We start from the raw sequence: 21083 nt of genomic DNA, 5'->3' as shown, positions 1-21083 counted from the left end.
TGGCCATGCAGTATTACCAAAAAATACCATCTTTTTCTTTTCCCCAGATTCATAATTGAATGTACCAGTTTTGGAGAATGCAGCAGAGAGGGCTGCAAGAGGGAATTGAATGAACGTTTCCCACCTTAAAGAGGCATTGCTTCCAAGGGTCACAGCAATGAAATCTTTCTGAGGGTCCTAGCCAAGAAGTTTAATCCCCAATAGCCAAGTTTTGTTTTTGTTTTTGTTTTTTGCGGTACGCAGGCCTCTCACTGCTGTGGCCTCTCCCGTTGCGGAGCACAAGCTCCAGACGCGCAGGCTCAGCGGCCATGGCTCACGGGCCCAGCCGCTCCGCGGCATGTGGGATCCTCCCGGACCAGGGCACAAACCCGTGTTCCCTGCCTCGGCAGGCGGACCCTCAACCACTGCGCCACCAGGGAAGCCCCCCCAGTAGCCAGCTCTTAACAATTAAGACAATCAGACGTAAACGGACATGGACAAACAAGATGAAAACAAAAACCAGAGCCCCAGGCCTTTAATCCAGGTAGTGAATATCTCAGCAGCTGTAACTTTTTATACTGTCTGACAAAATCCAGACAAAACCAAACTGTTTTTGCCCAGTTGGGCCACCAACCCACTATCTGGTCAGAATTGCAAACACAATCTAGAAACGGGTGTGGTTCTTTATTGAAGTTACTCACCCAAAAGATGTCTTCCTAACCAAACCTCCAAAACCGTTTGTTTCTCCGCTGCAAAACTAAGCACTGAAGGTCGGCAGCACCTCACCGCGGAAAGCCAGGGATGGTGCCAGAGCTAATGGACGAGACGGCTGCTGGGACTTGTCCACAGGTTCTCAGTACCTGCACGGGGCTGAAGAGCCATGGGCAAATGGTCCATCCAGACTTCCCTCCTGGACTTGCCCTCAACAAATCTGTTACCAACTCAGGTTTGTTTTGCCTGACGCACAGCAAGCCAAAACACGGAGACGCAGAGGTTTGCAGCAAAGAGAAACCTTGTTCGCAAGGCAGCCAAGTGAGAAAACTGGAGAACAAATCTCAAATCCGCCTCCCAGAGGGCGTGGGCTCGGAGTATTTTAGTTAAGGAATAAAGAGGCAGGCAGCGTATGGAAACTTGTGGGGAGTGTCGGGAACGTGGGGGGCGTGGAAAGGCGTGGAGCCGTGATTGGAAAAAGGTGCGGGAATCATGGTAATCATCATTCTGCACAGGCGTAGCTAAACTACAGGTCTGTGTACTTTCAGGTCACCAGGTGGACACTTGCGCCTGCCCAGTTGAACAGTCAGTGGTCCCATCTTGTCTTAACCAGCTCAACTGAAATAGACACAGCTAACTCCAAGTTTCTGGAAGACACCTGGGCCAAACATCTTACTCTTTAAGTTACTTGCCCCTTGGAAGACATGTAAGTCTTCTGTGGCAACAATTAAAACGGCCTTGATAGGTCAAGGCAGGTTACAGGTGAATTGGATTTAACTAACGATTACCCTCCGTTTCATCACCAGCTTTCACCTATCTTTGAGAGTGTAGGACAGCCATTGTTGAAGGAGTAACAGTTATCTTCCAAGGCATTTATGAAGTGTTTTTCTTTTTTATAGACGACTCTAAGCATAACTAGAACATGCAATGCTTTCTTGTGAACAAACACAGAATATTGAATAGGACTCTGATTAACCTGCTGCTTCCTCCCCACATGCTCCCCATGCCCACACATGTATTTACATAAGAATTCACTGAAGCCTGCATGAGAATTCCACCCCCTCCCCAAATACCCCTGAAGCCAGGCACACTCAAAGTGTGGTCCTCAGACCAGCTGTATTTCCTGAGAAACCTTCAGAAATGCAGAATCTCTGGCCTACAAACAAGATTCCTCAGATGATTCCTCTGCATATTAAATTTTCAGAAGCATTGTTTTAAAGAAGTGGGTTTTGTTTAGCTGTGTATTGGAATCACTTGGGGAGCTTGAAAAACTGATGGCCCTATTTGCAGAAGTTCTGATTTAATTGGCCTGGGGTGCAGTGGAATTCTTAGAACTGTTACTCTTTGAACCATGTTCCTTATCTATAAAATAGGGACAATGATACCTGCCCTTACTACTTCACAGGAGTGTAGAGGGGATCAAAATAAGATCATATAGGAAAAGCTTTACAAACCAGGATTCATTGTGCGCAGATAAGGAATGATTATTCGTTGCCCCATGTCACTAAACACTTTAAAACCTTGACTCTTCTACATGATCCTTTTACTACAGCAAAGAATTAGTCTGGATTCCTTCTTCTCTCTTCCCTTCCCAGCTGCTTTCCTCCAAACCCGAGGCTTTGTTTTGATACACTTCCACTTAAACTCTCCACGTCTCCAGGATCTAGAGACCCTATTCCTTGCCCAGATACTGAAATAATTTTCTGGAGGAAATGGCTGCAATGGAGGATCAGAAACAAAAGATCTTGGAGGGTCAAACTAGAAAAGTTATATGTAAAATTTAGGAGTCATCTAAACCTTCTGACAAAAAGACATCGTATAGCACAGGGAACTCTGCTCAATATTCTGTAATAACCTAAATGGGAAAAGAATTTTTTTTTTTTTCCAATACGCGGGCCTCCCACTGTCGTGGCCTCTCCCATTGTGGAGCACAGGCTCCGGACGCGCAGGCTCAGTGACCATGGCTCACGGGCCTAGCCGCTCCGTGGCATATGGGATCTTCCCGGACTGGGGCACGAACCTGCGTCCCCTGCATCGGCAGGTGGACTCTCAACCACTGCGCCACCAGGAAAGCCCCAGGAAAAGAATTTGAAAAAGAATAGATACAGGTATATGTATAACTGAATCACTTTGCAGTACACCTGAAACTAGCATAACATTGTTAAAAACAAAAAAAAGCATGGGATTTTGGAGGCAGAATCTGTGTTAGAAGGTGTGGGAGAAAAAGGGAATTAATCAGAGAACAAAATGCCTTTAGCTGCACAAGCTGGTTAAGTGTCATTTGAGACACAGTTTAAAAGTATTCAATTTTCAAGGTCTTCTTGGATCCTCTCTTCTTTGGAGAAAAATGGCCACACTGACCCACATAATCTGAAGTGTACCTGAGGCTTTATTCTCCCACCCTGAACGGGATCGTGAGACATAGCCAGGGCCCTAGGAGGGAGGCCCTGCCATCCATGTAGCCAGAGTCCTGCCATCACCAGAGTCCTGGTGATTCAGTGAGAATAGGCCAGAAACCTTCCACCACCATGTAGAGTGAGAGGCAAGCAATTCCTGGATAGCATGGTAGGCTCGGTCTGAGAACACCCAGCCTGTTTTCCTGGGACACCTTTCTTCCCAGCAAGGCCATGACATTGAGCTTGAGGACCAAGAAGCTGTGTGACCAAGAAACAATGTGTTGACTAGAAAAGCACTCAAATCATTCAGTGCAATTGCCATGCATGATTTTCAAGCTCTAATTGCAAAATTACTTAGCTGGACAAGGGCCGGGACACCTTTGGACGACTTTCACCTTTGTTCACTGCATTGAAAACACTGCAGTTTCTGCAAATTGTCTGAGAGCACTTAAATGTCCTCCAAAATCTTCCCAGCCTGGTTGATGGGCCAGAAACTCACTTCCCGAGGGATATCACTCCTTCCCTCCTTTTCAAATCCTCCTTTGCATTCTCTTCATTAGTTCTCTGGACCAGTGCTGTCCCATAGAACTTCCTGCCATGATGGGAAGGTTCTATATCTGAGCTATCCTGTATGATAGCCACTGGCCACATGTGGCTATTGAGGACTTGAAAATTAGCTAGTGCAACTGAGGAACTGAGCTTTAGATTTCATCTACTTTTAGATAATTTTATCTAAATTTAAATAGGCACCTGTGGCTAGTGTGGACAGCACAGCCCTATGGTCTGACCGTACACTGGCCCTCACACTTCACGAGGATCCATTCTCTCCCAATTCCCTCCTCCAACCTGTGGCTCCCCAGTGAAGTACTAGGCAGAAAGCTGTTTATGGCAAAGGAAACAATGTCTCTGTGGCTACCACAGCCCTCCAAAGCAAATTTACAATCAATGTTTAAGAAAAACAACAAATGAACTCACATAAATCATCTTGTCTTACCTTCAGAGATCACTACACACATTTCACTTCTGCCAAATATAATCAATCATTTTTGGCATAGCAGCAAACAGGGGCAAAAGGAGGATTACGGAGCCCTGAACCCCGGAGAAAGAAAGCCAGAGATACCTGCCAAGACAGAGAAAACTCCATCTCTAGCTCCTCTGGCCGTCATTGCCATAACTCAGGTGTTCTCCAAGTGTGGGCCCCAAACAGCAACATCGGCATCACCTGGGAACTCATTAGAAATGCAAATTCTCAGCTCTACCCCAGACCTACTGGACCAGAAGCTCCGGGGTTGCAGCCCAGAAATGTTTTAAGAAGCCCTCCAGAGAATTCTGATGCATGATAATGTTTGAGAATCGCTGCCATAAATAACCATCTGTTTGGTGGGCAACAGGTGCCCACTAGGCTCCAGAAATCATGGGACTTCTTTCAAGAAGATCCTATACCCAATGAGCTCCCAGGCACAGATCTTGAGATAAAAGCTCAGTTGCATTCTCTTTTTCCTATTTCTGCCCCCCAACCCACCAGCTTTTCCTATTAACCAGCCTGAACTTCACCCCTCCAAGTGGGCCCAAAGTAAATGCCTTTTTTCTCACCTTATCCAATAGTGCTGGATAGTATTTTATTTATTGATGGTCTACTAAAGCACTCCACTAATTATTTTTCATACATTTCACACTTAATCATCATAACAACCCTGTAACCTAAGTATTAAGAGGTGTTGCTGGAGCTGGCCGTTACCAGCTCATGAGAGCTAATCGTGCATATCTATTCCCAGCTCACTGGTGGCTGGAAACTGGCCATGTGAGAGTATTTACACCAAAGAAATTGGCAGATGGAGAGCAGATTATTAAACATTTACCAGTGCACCACTGAATGATCCTTTCTTATAAATGAGGGAAACAGGATCAATGAAGTTGAGTTGGCCAAGATTGCATATATAGGAATTTTAACCCGGGTCTTGTAACTCCCAAATCAGCCTGTTTTTGTTACAAGGCTCTCCTGGTGATACCTGAGTTTGTTTCAGTCAACTGGGGGGGGCATCCAGAAGGCACCAGCCTCTGCCCTTGTGTAGGGCAGAAAGGGCTGTATCAGCTCAAACTGATAGAATTAGGTGGGGTGGAAGGGGAAATGTATTAATTGGATAACAATAAAGCCACGCCTTTGAGTACAGCCTTAACTATTTTTGAAATCATTCCCCTTTAAGAAGGTCTTTTATGTTTAAGGTTTTCTTGGCTCCTCTCTTGGAAAAATTGGACACACTGACCTGCAGAAATCTCAAGTTTAACTGTGGATTTGTTCTCCCATCCTGAACAGGATCTTAAGACACAGACAGGGATTTTGATAGGGATTGCGCTGAACGTGTAGGTCAATTTGGAGAGCAATGCCATCTTAACAATATTAAGTCTTCCAAACCATGATCAATCTTTCCATTTACCTAAATCTTCTTTAATTTCTTTCAACAACTTTATGCAGTTTTCAGAATGTAAATTGTACATTGCTTGATTAAATTTATTCCTTAGTATTTTATTCTTTTTGGTGCTAATATAAATGGAATTGTTTTCTTAACTTCAATTTCAGTTTACTTATGGCTACTGTAGAGAAATACAGTAGTGTTCTACATATTGATCTTATGGGCCCCACTCCCAGCAAAGCACTTTCTGCCACAGCTGCATTAACCATCCCTTTCTGTGCCATCTCTTTCTGGTCTCCTTTTCCAAACATTAAACCTGCTACTTATTGATCCCTTGTTCTGTGTCAAGCCTATCGTCTGATTTTCATGAGAACCTTACTCCATCTCCATATTATACATGAGGAACTGTGGCTTGGAGAGGTTAAAGAAAGGCCCAGGGTTCCACAAGGAATATTACCGAGAGCCTCAGCTGAGTTCCCAGCCCATACTCCCATCCATCATGTCTCAATTGCCCACAGTCTTGCATACTCTTGCTTAGGAAGAAAACATACACTCCTCAGTTTACATCAGGAAATTAAAATGGGTGTAGAGGATATTCTCCTGCAGAGTCTCTTAGGGCAAGTCTTTTATCAGACTCCTGGTTACTTAGCATTAATTAGCCCCAGGTCACAGAGGCTGAAGAACAATGTCAGGCTCAAGTGCATATATCTCCTCCCATTCATTCATTCTTCATTCATTCCCTCAATAAAGATTTACTGAGTACTGCTATGTACTGGCTGGCATATGAGGTGCTAGGATCCAGCAGCAATCTTGTAAACAATAGTCCTGTCTTCATGGAACTTCCATTCTAGTGAGGGGGCAATAATAAGGATAACATCATGCTAGTAAAACCTCTCTAAAGTTAGATGGAGGGCGATGGAGACAGCTATTTCCTGTAATATCGGGGAAGGCATCTCCTGGGATTATATTTCAGCAAAGGCCTCAGTGAAGTAAGGGCATGAAAGGCCTGCAAATATCTTGGGGAAGGAACTGTTCTGTCTTAGAGGAAGTACAAAGAACCTCAGGTGGGGGTGTCTGGGGAACATTCGGGTCAGCAAGGCCGGTGTGGATGCAATGGAAGGAGCACCGGGTAGAGCAGTAAGTGATGGCTTCAGAGAGGCAGAGGGAACCCTTCTCCTGTGAGGATTACGGGCCCGGGTAAGAAAGTTTTCCTACTTCTTAAGACTTGTTTTAAACGTTCCCCTTCAACCTTAGGCATCTCAACTTTTCATTCCATTTCCAGACTCAAATGTCCTTAAATGGTGAATCATTTTTCTGCTATTTGTAAGCAAACTCTGCTTCCTCGCCATAGGGGTGATCTCCGCTTGTTCCTTCCCTTGTGGCTTTTACAGTCCCCTACAGATTATTCTGGGCTATAAAGATCCCAGGGCATCCTACGGCATACAGAACAGGATGTCACGTTGCTCCTGAGCCTTAGGTGGCCAGCTCTTGGAAGAGAAAACAGCCCTTTCCTCTCACCATTTGGAAGCCCAAAGAGCAATTGCAAGGGGTGGGCACTAGGAAACACGCCCAGCAGGGTCCATTTCAGCTCCTTTCCTTTTAGACCCAGGAGTTCCTACCAGGTGGGATCCTTGGGGTGTTATGTACACCTTATCCACAGGTGGGCAGGGAGCAGAGGGAAAGTGGTTGAAAAGGGGGAAATGATTTGATTAGATTTTTCCCACATAGAACTGGATGGGCACTAATTAGCTTCTGCTGAGATTTTAAAGGCCAAAGAGAATTGTCATTATCTCATCTATCCAATAAACATGTGTTAAATGCTTATTTTACCAGGTATTGTGCTTGGCCCTGGGAACACGGAGATGAATAACTTGTAGTGTCTGACCCCACAGCTAGCTCAGAAAACAGATGTGAGCCCAACTAGCTGTACTACAACGAGGTAAGTAATTCAGTGGAAGCTAGAGCTCAGTGTTATGGAAACAAGGATGACACAATTGATTCTGCCTGGCTGCGGGGGTGGGGTGGGATGGGGTGGAAGCCCTAGGGAGAAGATGAGATGATTGAAATTGTATTGGACTTAAATTTCACTAGGAAAAAGAAAGCAACGTCACAGCCACTTCATCTGTCCTTCCTTAGAGCACCGAACTTGGCATCTTAGACTACCTACCTGGTCCTAATTTCTGGCTCTTCCACAGCCAGCTATGAGACCTTGAACAAGACCCTGTATCTCTTGTAACTTTGGTTTTTGATCAGTAACGTGAGCTCCGAAGTCCCTACCATGTCAAAAATTGTCTAATTCTTCGATTTCCTTTTATCGAAATGTCTTCTCTTTCCCAGCCTGATTTCTTAATCCTGTTAAGTGTGAGCATATACATGATTCCTTACTTTCGAATGGCTTAAGCAATCTCAGGAAAAATCTTTGGAAAGCTGGGTGTTTCTGTGTTCCACAGATGCATAAGAACAGGTGGTGAGTGCTCTAACAATACACTGCATTCTGCAGATTAGAGCTTCAACATTTGAAGGACTTGACATGAAAAACATTGATTAGACTCCAAACCCACTGGCATTATGACAAGAAATTTCAATTTTATATTTGCCAATGTGAAAAAGGAAGAACTTCTTTAAATATTCTTTTACATGTCTTAAATTTCTGAATGATTTTTAGAAGATTTAAAAATTTTTAGCCATCTATTTGTGCAAATTTTTCACTCAAGGTGACTGTTAAAGTCTGAGAGATCAAAGCAAAAGTCTTGATAAGAACTGCAGGTGGTCATTTAAAAGATAAAACATTAAAGTTTGCAGCTACAAGCTCGAGTTTCTCAATAAAACTTTAAAAGACATTTTATTAGGAAGGGTTAGGAAAATTGTCCCATACTTAATATTATACCTGCTGCTTTCATATTTTATCTTTCTTAAAAATGAGTATACGTATAATGTAAAGAAATTTTAATGAATTTTTTTCCTTCAAGCTCCATTTAGTGGCCTCAAATTCCCTCCCTCTTACCCCAGTGTGCCAAATAAATACCTGTGAAATAGGCTTTTTCCCATCATTTGAAAAACACTAGGAAGCATTATTTCAGGGTATTTTCCTGTGGGTGGAGGCAATCGTTTTATTTAATAGTCATCCTTTACCCCACTGATCTGCAGTGACAGCTCTGACATAGATCAAGTTCCCACTATGCATGGTTCTATTTCTGAGCACTCTGTTCAATTCCATCACTTTTGGTTTATCTCTGAGTCTATACCATAGGTTTTTATTATTATAGCTTTTTCTTAAAGCTTTCATTTTTGGTAAGGTCAATTCCTCCATCCCCCCCCCTTTTTTTGTTTTAAGGAGTATATTCACTATTGCTTTTGTTTTTTTTTTAATTAATAGACTTTGTTTGGGGGCAGCTTTATGTTTATTGAAAGATCGAGAGAAAGGACAGAGGGTTCTTGTCTACTGAGCTAGTTAAGACCTCCAGTACAATATTGAATTGTAGAGTGGTGAGAGCAGCCATCCTGATTTGAAAGAAAATCCTTTCACTGTCACCCTCTTTAATATGGTGTGTGCTTAATTGTTTTCATGTATGCCTTTTATCTGGTGAATGTTCCTTCCTATTCCTAATTTGCTAGAGGGCTTAATATGAATATAAATGTTGAATTTTATTGAATTATTTTGCAGCTGAAGAAAATATTCCTTTTGGTTTTGTTGCCTACAGAAACCTCATGCAACTCAAGAATAAACCTTTAAGTCTGACATGCCTGAACTGGCCTCTGTTTGGGGGGAATACTCAGTGAGTCATCCAAGAAACCCAGGTCACATAGGATTATAAAAATGTTCATTGATCGATTGAGATAATAAAATCTTTTATTATTCTCCCTTTAAGCAGGCAACTAAGTTAGTCAATTACTGGAAATTATAACTTGACTTCTCAAACAGTGTACAACTCTAAGTACATACATTGGTGCAAAATTAAAACCATGAGTGTATTGTATTTCCAGAGGGGCTTGTCTAGAAGCCTTCAGTTCAGAGGCATAGAACAGTCAAATGCAGTGCCCTAGCATCTAGGAAGCACAGATTTACTTTATTTGCTCTGGCAGCATACATCCTCTCCACCCCATCCCCCAGTGTACCCATATTAAAGATGAAAGAGCCAACAATGTAGAGAGGAAGTAAGGAAGGGTGGAGTAAAAAACAGGAAGACAATAGCAATAATGAGATCTCCTAGTGAAAAGAGCATGGAGACACCAACATCAGAGCAAAGTGGATATTGTCCATCTAAGAGCCAGTGGAGGCATTGCTATGATGTTAGTGTCAAGGGTTTGCACTAGAATCCATTAATTTTTTTCTGCTGTTTACTGTATATAGTCGGCCCTCTATATCACAGGTTCTGCATTCTAAGATTCAAGAGTTGAATCCTCTGGGATATGGAACCTGCAGATACGGAGGGCCAATGGTCCTATGCCATTTTATCAATGTATGAGGCGTCTGAGGATCTGTGGATGTCCTGGAACGAATCCCCCACGGATACGGAGGGATGACTGTACTAATATCCAGTGAAATATTTACTTTTACTATATGTATGAGTGTGAAATGGGCAATCTTTCACATTTATTTTCTTGCTGTGTGTTTTGTACCAAGTTTTTACTGACTCCTTTTGCAACTGTAGAAGAAACTGTTCTTATGTATTCTGTTTTGCTAGTTGATTTGTCTTAGCTTTTGTAAAAGTTTATTCAAATTTATCTCATGTTGTTATTAACTTTTGGTTTCCATTATTTGTTGGAAGAGTGTATTGATATCTATTTATACAGAATTCCATGTGGGATATGGGATTTCACTTACCAGTAAATTTGTTTTGTTTTATAGCCTACTCAGTACCAAATGTCACTGATATATTTCTTTTTAACCATGTGAATTTATTTTTTTTCCAGGATTAGTAGAATATTCTTGCATAATCAAAACCAATGATTTTCATCTGGACGTCTGTATATTGAATACTATATCTACAGAACCCCTTTAAAACTCTCTTTAAAACAAGTAAGATGAAAACTATTTCAATTTTTTCCTCCACATTCCCATCTACCAAATTTCCTTGTAAAACTGGCATAAGTTATCTGCCAGTAAATACAATATATATTGACCTTTTATTGGATGCCAACTGCTTGCTTTGGTCTTTACATCCTTATGAATTATATAAGCAGAGCTTGCACAGCATTCTCTGGAGGTGGTTTGGGGTTTTTGTTGTTCTTGTTGTTTTGGTTTTGGTTTTTGGTCTGGGCCAGTCCCTGGAAGCCAGCTGCTCAAGCCACTAGATACAAGCAAAGCCCTGTGGTCTCCTGAGCCCCTACCCATTGGCATCTCTACAATGGACTACAAACCTGCAGGAGAAAGGAAGCAGATCTGGGTGGTGTTTGTTTTTAGTGTCAAGGAATGACATCACTGCCAGAGATTATGGCATTGTACAAGCTGGTGTGTGGGCTTGGATTTATAGCACAGAAAGGTCAAACTTTGGTTAACAGGACACATCGTTAGTGCACAGAGAACACTATATGTGAATTTTAAAAGTAGGAAACATTAACGCTTTTATGAGCTTTGTGTAAACTGGATGGTGTTTGTCAAGGCCAAAAAGTGTGCTTTATATAAAACTTACATGATATGCTTGGGCCAATTTTTTTCTTTTATTCTAAATTTGGTGATAATTTTTTTTTTTTTTCTCCAGTAGGCAAAGGCTCTTGCTGGGTTAAAATTAATGAGTTGGACTTTGGCCAATTCCCTTTTTTATTTCCCTGGGTCTGAAATAGTCAATATAGGCGCTCACAGTTAAAATGTAGGCGCTCACAGATAAAAAATGACTTGGAAATGTCCAGTAGGGACTGAAAGGTGAATCAGTGATGTTCTCTCTCTCTAAGGGTGTGTAAATGGGCAGAGCTAGGGAGAACAGGGCAGGGGTTTGGGGTGTCATCAAGACAAGGGCTCTAATGGGCCAGATTCTCCCCACATTGAATAACTCTCAGAGTAAAGTGGTTGCTCTGGAAGCATATGATCTTCTTCAGGACCACAAGAGGACAAACTGAAGTCATTACTTTAAAATCAGAAAACCGTAATACAAATTTCATGGCAAGTTAGCATTGCAGTTTAGTCCCTAAGCTTGAATGAATGGCATTTGGGACTTTGCAGTGGAAAACAGAGGTTAATGATGGGCTTTGAACCACCTTTATCTGAGAGCACCACCACTGGATGGCAGTAACAATCCTTGGAGTTCCCCCCTCTTTTTTTTTTTTCCCTTCTACTCATTAGCTAGTCCATCTTGTCCACTTACAAATGCCATGCTTTTAGAGTTAACTTCTACCAGAACACCTTAATGTGATATGCTTATGACTTGCTAGGCTAAAGTTCAAAAATAAAAAAAGGAAAGATAATTATGTGTACTGTGGTTAAAACAGGATACAGAAATTTGGATGCCCACAAAAGTCAGGCAATTTCTCCATCATTTAAGGTCAATACTCAGTCATTATGTCATTTAAAAATCAAATTAGGTCCAAAGAGATGAGATATTGTTTACACAAGGTCTCATAGGGACTTCAAACTTCTAAATGCTAGGGAGAATAATGGTCTCAAAAAAGGACACAGGAGTTATATCTTCACTTGTTACCTTCAGAATTGAGCAAAAGGTTATTCAGTCCCTAGAGTGGACTTTCAAAAGAGGACTCACAGGCACTCAAAGGTCTCCATATCCAAAATTGAACTCATTATCTTAACTTTCAAGGTTACTCATTAACTCATTCATTTACTCAATAAATATTTATCGAATACCTACAGACTGGAGCTGAGTGCTGGAAATATAATAACACCCAAGGGAATCAGAATCTCTGAGAATGGTATAAGGTCTAGTCATTTTACTTTGGTAATTTTTAATATTGATGTAAATTCAAACTTAAAAGTTGCAAGAAGTGTATAAATAACCTCCACAGTTTTTACCCACATTCGCCAATTGTTTCCATTTTGCCCTATTTTCTTCTTTTTGTCTGATCTTCCACCTCTCCATGTACAATTTTTTTCTAAATCATTTGAAATTAAGTTGCAGATATTGTGTGCCTTTATTCCTGTTTTTGTCAGTGTGTTTCCTAAGAACAAAAACATTCTCTTATATAAACACAATATATGATCAAAAATCAGGAAATTTAACATTGGTACAACCCCATTGTTTAAAAAAGAGTCCATATTCAAATTTCATCAGGTGTCCCAGTGTTTTTGTAGTAGGGTGGGGTTCCCAGGAAGCAAAGTCTGGGATGGAGATCAGTGTGCAGAAATTTTTCTAGGGAGCACCCTCAGGATCAGGGAGAGAAGGAAGCAATAGAAGAAACTGCACTGTGATGTGGTCTCAGCAAAGGCTAGGCTAACCCTCTGGGGACCCTGAAGCTCTGATGTCCTTTAATGTCCTGAAATAAGGTGAGGGATTTGGGCCTTTATATTATACATTGACCAGTTATTAGATCTGAGCTGCCCTGGGGAAGGAAGCATGGGAACTTTGTGCAAGGCAGAACTCTCCAGCCTATAGTAATTTCTGAGGACTGTCAGCCAATGGTGCCCTTAATAGCTGGAGGAATAAGTCCTTCAGTCTTCGAGGAGACAGAGTGGCACATCACAGCTTCCACTATGGTCCACCATTTGCACTACTCAGATCCACTTCATATAAATTCTGGGAAGAGTTCCTCCAAGATTCTGTTGGCTCTCTTTTCCTGGGGAATATGGATAAGAAGGTTAATAGATAAATTACACCCCTGGCTGTAAGCAGTTGGAGCCCAAACACTTGGGACCACAACTGATACTCATCATCTACTACCCATTCCAGATTGTCTCATTCTCAGCCACTGTCTTTGCCAAGTAGATGCTTTACCTGTTGGCAAGACCCAGATCTTCATTTCTGAGGCCTCTGAGCTCCTGATCTCCATGCCTTTCTTAAGTATTACTGCTGTGTTTATCCGTTTATCGTCAAGATGAGCAAGGAATTGTCAAGAGGCACTCCAGTGGATCAGAAGGATACCATCACATTCTTCTCTGTCCCATTATATAGAGCAGCCCTCCTCCTTCTGATGATCAGGGTCCTCACTGCTAGCTGGCTAGTCAGGTGGCAGCTTCAGAATCCCACAGGAGCATCTGTTTTCTTGGACCACTCCTACCACTGTTGCAAGTTGAGTTTCCTGGGAAGCAGACTCATCACACAGGAATTGCATTAGGGAGTGTTTTTGGGAACGATGCTTGTAGAAGGGAAGAGAAGGAAGTGGTATTAGGTAGAAGAAGAAAATGGATTTTCAAAGTCAGCAGACTCTCCATCTCCTTACAATCTTGTAAAGTTCTACTGTTTAAAGGTTTTCATTAAAACCAATCACATCGGTGGCATCAAGTAGTATCACTGGCACTTCTAGCCTCAATTTCTTCACTGAATTAGCTCTCCCAAAGAATGAAACATTGGATGAACACCACAGAGATGAACATCTCTGTCAGGGTTTCCAAAATCCTTGTATTCCTCTGCAGGAATACCTTTTATTCTTCCAATTCAGTGGTTACACTTCAATAGGTTTCCCATAAAAATATTGTTTTTATTTATGAAATCATTTATCACTGGGATATTCTTTGGTAGGATTTTTCAGTAAGATTTTTTAAATGCCTCACAAAAAAATCAGTTCTTTGGGAATGTAACTGTTGAAATAGAATCTAACAAGTACCATAGATGTAGACATGTTACAAACGTTTGTACTTTCACCCCAGTACATGGCCAATCTGTTCTAATATTTGTTTCTTCATATCTTCAGCAATGTTTTCTATGTGACTTCACCAAAAATGTGCTGACAAAGCAATGCTTTTGAGTTTGTTGGTCCTTTGTTTTATAATTACTTCAACCATCTTTTACCGTGGCAGGAAGAACCAGAGACACTGACGGTTCGTGGCTTTTGTTCCTTAATTGTAAACTGAAAAACCTCAAAAGAGGCTTCTAAGCAATTATCAGTAGGTTTCATGAGATTTGTCAAGAACTGGGTTTGTTCCACATAACTTTAAAAATCTCCAAAAAACTGCTGAAGTTTGTCTTCCTGTTCTGAATGCTTAGCTTTTAAATGTCTGGTTAACCACTGGAATTCATATTATTAATAGATAAGATCTCAAGACATAATATGCTAGCCAACTAGGGAGAATTTTATCATGAATGTATATGTCCATTAGTGTAAGTCGATGTAAATCCATATTTTAAATGGTCTTCTTGATAATTTTAGATTTGGAGGGACTCCTTCTTGCTGTTCTAATCGCATTATCATTCTTTTTTTTTTTTTTTTTTACCATAATGCAGCTGACTTGTACTCAGAGTAGAAAGGTTTGCTATGCCATTTTCTTTAAGTTCATTTTGCTGTTATCTTTCTTTCACCAGTTACTTTTTTGTAGAAAGCTTTTTAAACCATTTTTCCAAAATGAGTGTTAAACTAGTTAAAATGAGATATTATCTGAAAATCTCCTTACTGGGCACACGTTAATGGAATGTCTGAAGACTTGCTAGAAGCAGTCAATTGACTGAGCCAGGACTGTCATCTCTTTGGCACTTTTTCCTCCCTTGGATATCTTAAAACCACTGAGGCTTGGAAATTATAGCAATCAGCATACGCTGACTAATGTAACATCAACGACAAGTTTGAAAAGTATGGGATCCTGTTAAGCCATGTCTCCCCCTTCTGAATTTGTGCAACTGTTTTTTTTAACCTCAATGCAGAATTTTACCTTTGCTCCTATTAATTTCACTTTCTGTCATCTGTCCCTGTACTTTAGCCTGTCAAGATCTTTTGAGATTCTGATTCTGTCATTCAGTATAGTTGCTATCTCTTTCAAGTTTGCATACCCTCTACGTCTTTATTCACAACTTTAATATACATATTAAGAAGGATATCTCTTTAAGACAAAAATAAAACAACACAAAAAAACACAACTTCCTTCTGCTCCAGTTGCTCAGCCCCTTGTGTGGTGGACAATGGCAGGATGGTGTAGTCTGTACTCTCCACAGGGTTGCCTGCCAGGGCACTTCTGCATTTCAGAATCAGGCAACAGGAGTCAAACAACTCTTTGAATTTGTGTTCTCAAACTCCTCCTGCAGATCAGAGCTAGAGATCTTCAGAATTCTCTCCGCATGTTTCTAATCACCAGCCCCACCCCCCATTTGCTCATGATTCCCTTGTAAGAGAGACATTTGAATAAAAGTCTTTCCCAGATTTACCTTTCACTGATTTTTTTCCCAATTAGGCAACAAAATTTCATTTTATTCACTGATATGTCACATAGATTATCCAAGCAGTTTGAAGTCAGTAAGAGAGAGGAAAAAGGGAAGATTCTAGGATGACATCAGATTTCTGGTTTCAGTGGCTGCATTAAAGAAAGCTATTGCTTCTCACCTACTTCTCATGAGCAAAATTGAATGAAAAAGAAATGGAATCCAATCTTGAACATGATGAGTTTGAGATGCCCAGGAACATCCAAGTGGAGATGTTGAGATGCCATGAGATGAACCAGTCTAGAGCTTAAAAGGCCACTGGGATTAGTACTCTGCAATGTTCAGGTAGTAATTCTGAGGACACATTGAGTAAGTGCTCTCATAACTTCAGTCTCAAAGCAATTCTGGTCCTTGCAGTAAACATGGTGGGCCAGAAAGAGCCACGGGGCAAAAAAAATCCCTCTTTTCCAGGTGTGTCTTACTCTATGACCATAGGCAACACACATTAGGAATCATTTTGCAAGCTGCCTTTGGAATTCATCAACCCCAAATCTAGACAAATGGAGATTGCTACCTGAAGAGTTAGTTTCCGTCCTCAGCCTACACAACTCCAGGGGTGAACTGCAAGCCACAATAGCTGGTTATGGTCACCACTCTCTGCTTCCACCTCCAGGTGGGCACATAGCCATCCATGTATTGTGCTGGGGCACGTCACATATATGGGGACTGGTCTGAGCAGCACACATCTGCTACTGGGAAAATGAAGCTGGCCAGGCCCCACACACAGAGATCAGAACAATCAGTGCCCACCTCCAAGTTCAAGCCATAGTAGAATCAGAGGCTCCCAACAGCATCAAAATTTCCATGCATGACTTGGGGGTAGCAATTCAGCTGGGAGGGGGAGCTAAGGAGTCTGCCATTAAACTGCTTTTGCATAACAAACATCCTATTTTTACTTACTTTGTATGCTTATTTGGGATGACTTTGGGTGTGGAGGCTAATGGATGTCATGGGAGCTAATGGCCCTCTTAAGACACCCTTTGGTGCTATGACTTGGACTACCAATTCTGCTATGAAAACCACGCCATAACTTAGGGATCCCAATAACCTATTAGCCAAAGAACTCTCAGACTTCCATATACCTCCCAGACTTCCTTGTTCCTTCTCAACCTTAGGATCCTTACCACATCTAATTCTTAGCAAGATGCTTTCATCATTGAGAAGAAAAATTGTGCCTCTGCACCAGGAGAGCATCTTCCTGTTACACAGCACTTGACCCATGTCCTTCCCCAGTAGGTAGTTATTGTTAGAATTTGAGGTGTAGATAGGGAAATTGATATTTAGATGGTTTAAAGCAGGGGTCCTCAAGCCCCCATCCGTGGCCTGTTAGGGACCGGGCCGCACATCAGGAGGTGAGTGGCGGGCGGGCAAGTGAAGCTTCATCTGCTGCTCTCCATCGCTCCCCATCGCTCGCATCACTGCCTGAACCATCCCCTCCCTTCCCCCGCCCCGCCCCACTGTGGAAAAATTGTCTTCCACAAAACCGGTCCCTGGTGCCAGAAAGGGTGGGAACCACTGGTTTAAAGGTCATCCGGATGGTAAGCGGCAGTAGAATTTGAAGTTGGGTGTGTCTGGCTTCAAAGTGTAGGCTCTTTCTACTTTTTCCATGCTTTCTTTCCTAGAGCATGGCTTGGATGAGCTTCAGAGCCACCCCAGCATGCACAGCAGGAGAGGTGTCTAGTTCTCCAGATTGATTAGTTTAATGTCTTGGAGGAACCTTCATATAAGTTCTTGACTTCCTTCAGGCCATCTCCGCAGCCCTGTTGGATGATCCTGGCCTACTCAAAGCATTAACCATGGCCCTTCAGAACTTCTGATGGCTCTGTATTTCGAATGGTGCCTTTTGACACTTAATTCTAATGACATCTGTGCCCAGAAAGCAGAGACCCACAATGCCCCACAGCCTGCCTCAAGCACTCCAGTCCTAGTAAACTATCACAGTGGGTTTTATCACAGATCTGCCCATCTCCCAAATCTGCAGCAAATTTTGGAGGTGGTAAATATCCTTTATAATCCCCAGTCTTCATCTTCTGACCTCCTTCTCATCTACTTTCATCATAGTCATTTGTTCACCAAAGATGTAGGAAGATTATCTGATATGACAGTGGCTTACAGTTCTAATCTGGTTTCAGAGAGCACACCTCCCTGGCCTCCAACACGCACAGCCAGAAGGCCAAATTCTATCAACTCAGTTCTGGAAAATGCCTCTGCTTCTACATCCATCTGTCTTTGCTTTGCTCCTTCCTTCTGCTTTATGATCTCATTTCTTAACTCCAACCCCCAATTTTGGTGTTTAGACTCAACTCTCCTTGCTCTCTTTTTCTCAGACCTGACCCTTTGTCATTGGATAGTGTTTTAAAAGTGGCTCCTTCATCTTAGAAACAGAAAGTAGCATGGTGGTTACCAAGGGCTTGGAGGAGGGTGGAAAGGGGGAGTTGTTGTTTTAAGGGTATAGAGTTTCAGTTTTGCAAGATAAAAAAGTTCTGGAGATCTGTTTCACAACAATGTGAATATACTTAACACTACTTAACTGTACTTAAAGTTTGTTAAGATTGCAAATTTTGTGTTAGGTGTTTTTTGCCACAATAAAAAAAATGCAGAAAAAAAATTTTTTTAGCACCCAGAAAAAAATAAATGGTCCCTCCATCCTGATTTTTTCTGAGAGACACAAATTAAATTTGCTACAAATTTGAACTTGTTTTAAGGGAAGTTTATGCTATAACATGTATTCCAATATGGAACCTTGATGTTGGCTACGGCTATAGTCAGAATTCATGCAGTAATTACATAACCTGATCCTTTGGATCACTCTCTTGTATTAGTTAAAAATATATGTTTTGACCCCTGGACCATGGGTTCTCAAACTTCAGTGTGTAATAACAATCACAGGCTTATTATATATGCATATTCCAAGGCTTACCCTATGCCTACAGAATTAGAAATCCTCTGGGTCTGAGGCCCAAAAATCTGCATGTTAAATAAACTCTATGTTATGTTGAAACAGGCTGTCATTGAACCACAGTTTGAGAAATTCTGTTTTAGAAGGTATGCTGTTTTTAAGGCAAGGACCAAATATTTAATTTTATTTTTTCTTCTATGGGCTCAATCTCAGAGATTTGTACTTAGTAAGGACTCCCATGTGGTTGAAAAAAATACAGTAAAAAAAAAAAAAAAAGCATTTTGCTGGACTTGTCCAAATAAAATACAATCTGTAGCATGTGGTTTATTTTAGAATTAATTGTGCATTAATATGTATTTGAGTAAGCCATATAATAAAGAGCTATAATGTGATGCTATCTCCAAAAATGTGGCTTTAGTGTTTAGTGTTTTGAAATCCAGACTCTGAGAGACTCTGATCTCATATAGCTCTAAAAATGTCATTTCCTTTTTGAACTTTTTATCCCTCTTCAGCCTCTAGATGGAAATGAAGCATTCCTAGTTTCAACCTGAATTGCAACTTTCAATGTGTTCTCAAGGAAGTATTGGAGAACATTTATAGCATTCATTTCATCGTGTAGTCTGTCCATACAAGAATAACTGTGAATATACTTTTAAATATCATATATTTTAGAATTTAACTTTTTGTCTGAAGAAAAAAAGTGTCATTTATCTAGTGCGCAAAGCAATTTGGAGTTGCCTCATTCAGATTAAATTCATAATTTTAATAGTCATTTACATTTATGATATCACAAGGATGTGCAATGACAGTCTTTTTACTTAGAAATTAATAAGACAATTTGTTCTTCATGTTCTGGAGGATTTTTGCCCATTAGATGGATGTTTAGATAAATGTCTGTGAAGGCTCTATCTAACCCTGAGAATCTGTGAATTTATACTGCCAAAGTAATTTTTGATACACTCAATATTACTTGGATGTAACGTGAAATGTAATTTGTTCCCCACGGAGAACATAGTTTTAGCCCAAAATTTGTCTGTACAAAGTGAATTGTCTAATAGTTTTATCTTCATGTATTTTTAGAATGATGTCATACTTTAGAAATATAAACATTCAAGTGGAAAATCAAACATTGGATCAGATAGTAACACCCCAACTGATTTGTCTTTTAAGTTTTCTAAGGGATTAAGCTTTTATATATGCTCTTCCCCACCCCCACCCCCATTTTAAGGTTTCAATAGTAACACAATGGTCACCAAATGCATTGTATGAATACAGCCAGGATTTGTGACATTCCAAAATGTCTTGAGAGGCTTGAAGGGGCAGGTCCAAAGTCACAGAAGCTTAGAACTGAAAGGACCTCAGAGTTGGAGCAGAAGAACATTTAGGTTACTGAGTTGCTCAAGAGTCTATAATGGTGGAGAGATGACCTGCTTCTCTGCTGAGGCAGTGCACTTCCCACTGCTTTGAAGGAGGAAAAATTAAGTTGTTTTGTCTGTTCTGCCTGTGGATAACACTGTCCTCACTATCCTTTAGAAATCCACTTGGTATTATGTCTACTTGTTTCTTCTTTCTAGGTTGGTTACCCACTGTGGTAGACAAACTCTAGGGTGGCCACCATGATCCCCTGCCTCTTGGGATTCACACACTTTTATCCCCTTCCCCCCGAGTATAGGCAGGACCTATGACTTCCTGCTCACTAATAGAATGCAGCAAAGGTGATGGAATATACATGGTTATGTGTATATGATGACCTTACACATGACTATAAACCAACTTGATAGGAGACTCTCTTAGCCTGCCTGGCCAGACATGAAATAGCTGGGTCCACTGATTCAGAGTCTTACAAGGATGCAATCAAGTTATCAGCTGGGGCTTTGGTCTCATCTGACGCTTGACTTGGGAAGGAGCTGTTTCCAGCTCATGTGGTTGTTGGCAGCGTCCAGTCCTTGCATGCTGCTGGATTGAAGGCCTCAGTTTCTTGCTGACTGTTGGAGGGAGGCTGTGTCAGTACCTTGCCACGTGGTGCTCTCCAGAAGCAGCTCACAACATGACAGCTTGCTTCTTCAAAGCCAGCAAGAGACAGTCTTTGGGTCACATTGGCTACAACCAGAAGACTCAGTTATTTTATTTTATCTTTTTTATTTTTTTAACATCTTTATTGGAGTATAATTGCTTTACAACAGTGTGTTAGTTTCTGCTTTATAACAAAGTGAATCAGCTATATATATACATATATGCCCATATCTCCTCCCTCTTGCGTCTCCCTCCCACCTCTCTAGGTGGTCACAAAGCATTGAGCTGATCTTCCTGTGCTATGCGACTGCCTCCCACTAGCTATCTATTTTACATTTGGTAGTATATATAAGTCCATGCCACTCTCTCACTTTGTCCCACC

The sequence above is a fragment of the Delphinus delphis genome, chromosome 12 (genome assembly GCF_949987515.2).
Source record: "Delphinus delphis chromosome 12, mDelDel1.2, whole genome shotgun sequence".
NCBI classification, from domain to species: domain Eukaryota; kingdom Metazoa; phylum Chordata; class Mammalia; order Artiodactyla; family Delphinidae; genus Delphinus; species Delphinus delphis.
Note: the sequence above shows the minus strand (reverse complement) of the source record.